The sequence below is a fragment of the Ursus arctos genome, unplaced genomic scaffold (genome assembly GCF_023065955.2).
Source record: "Ursus arctos isolate Adak ecotype North America unplaced genomic scaffold, UrsArc2.0 scaffold_11, whole genome shotgun sequence".
Classification (NCBI taxonomy): domain Eukaryota; kingdom Metazoa; phylum Chordata; class Mammalia; order Carnivora; family Ursidae; genus Ursus; species Ursus arctos.
Window position 1 is genome coordinate 25,462,047 of NW_026622775.1, and position 2,265 is coordinate 25,464,311.

Below are 2,265 nucleotides of genomic sequence, written 5' to 3' on the forward strand. Positions count from 1 at the left end.
TATTAAATTGAGCATATTTCCATATGATTGTTGTTCACGTGTTTTTTTTTTTCTCCCTGAAAATTATTTATTCTTTCTCTCTCCTCACTTTTTGTGTTGAAGTAGAACTTTATTTTTTTTTAAGTTTTTATTTTAATTCCAGTTAGTTAACATACAATATTATATTAGTTTCAGGTGTACAATATGGTAATTTGACATCTCCATACAACACCCAGTGTTTATCACGAGTGTAATCCTTAATCCCCATCGCCTATGTCACCTATCCCCTCTCCCACCTCCCCTTTGGTAGCAATCAGTTTGTTTTCTACAATTAAGAGCCTGTTTCTTGGTTTGTCTCTCTCTCTAGCTCTTTTTTTCTCCCTTGCTTTTAAATTCCACATATGAGTGAAATCGTATGGTATTTATCTTTCTCTAACTGACTTATTTCACTTAGCATTATACTTTCTAGCTCTATTCATGTCATTACAACTGGTAAGACATCATTCTTTTTTATGGCTGAATAATATTTCATTATACACACATGTATACCACCTCTTCTTTATCCATTCAACAGTGTATGGACACTTGGACTGCTTCTGTATCTTGGCTATTCTAAATAATGCTGCTATAAACATAGGGGTGCATGTATCCACTTAGATTAATGTTTTTGTATTCTTTGGGTAAATACCCAGTAGTGCGATTTCTGGCTCATGGGGGTAGTTCCATCTTTAACTTTTTGAGGAACCTCCATACTGTTTTCCAGAGTGGCTGTACCATCTTGCATTCCCACCAACAGCGCAGAAGGGTTTCTTTTTCTCCACATCCTCACCAACACCTATTGTTTCTTGTGCTGTTGATTTTAGCCATTCTGACAGGCGTGGGGTGATAGCTCATTGTGGTTTTGATTTGCATCTCCCTGGTGATGAGCATCTTTTCATGTGACTTTCGGCCATTTGCATGGGTTTTTTTTGGAGCAATGTCTGTTCATGTCTTCCACCCATTTTTAACTAGATTATTCCTTTTTTGGGTGTTGAGTTTTATGAGTTCTTTATATATTTTGGATACCAAACCTTCATCAGATATATCAGACATGTCATTTGCAAATATCTTCTCCCTTTCTGTAGGCTGCTTTTTAGTTTCGTTGATTGTTTCTTTTGCTGTGCAGAAGCTTTTTATTTTGATGGGTCCCAATAGTTTATTTTTGTTTTTGTTTTCCTTGCCTCAGGGGACCTATCTAGAAAAAGTTTCTAAGGCCAACGTCAGAGAACTCACTTCTAGGAGTTTTATGGTTTCGGGTCTCACATTTAGGTCTTTAATCTATTTCAAATTTATTTTTATGTATGGTATAAGAAAGTGGTCTAGTTTCATTATTTGTGTGTTGCTATCTTATTTTCCCAACATCATTGTTAGAGAGACTGTCTTTTTCCCATTGGATATTCTTTCTTACTTTGTCAAAAATTAGTCAACCATACAGTTGTGGGTTTATTTCTGGGTTTTCAATTCCATTCTATGTGTCTGTTTTTGTGCCAGTACTCTACTGCTTTGATTATTACAGCTTTGCAATACAGGTTAAGTCTGGAATTGTGATGCCTCCAGCTTTTCTCTTCTTTTTGAAGATTGCTTTGCCTATTTGGGGACTTAGGTGGTTCCATACAAATTTCAGGACTCTTTGTTCTAGTTGTATGAAAAATGCTGTTGGTATTTTGATAAGGATTGTATTGAATGTGTAGATTGCTTTAGGTAGTATAGACATTTTAACAATAGATTTTCTTCCAACCCATGAGCATGGAATGTCTTTCCACTTCTTCATGTTGTCTTTAATTTCTTTCTTCAGTGTTTTATAGTTTTCAGAGTACAGGTCTTTCACCTCTTTGGTTAGATTTATTCCTACATATCATTATTTTTGGCACAATTGTAAATAGGACTGTTTTCTTAATTTCTCTTTCTGATGCTTCATTATTGATGTACATAATTCCATATTTTCATCATGTGCTGACCCAATGCAAACTTTTCAGTTTCATTTTTAAAAATAAGTGAGATAATATGTAGTAAATATTCTTGCATGAGAATGAATCCTAATTTGAATTTAAAGTAAAGGTAATGTTCATCAACAAATGTTGCGTGTTGTTTATTTAAATTTCTTTTAACATATTCCCAGGATATTCTTCTGATCCTACACAATTTACCAAGGACTTAAATATTTTGTTAGTATTTTTGAAAAATGAAATTTAAGAAATTTATCTGGAACTAAGACCAAGTAAGTAATCAGGATGACATTTATCTTAT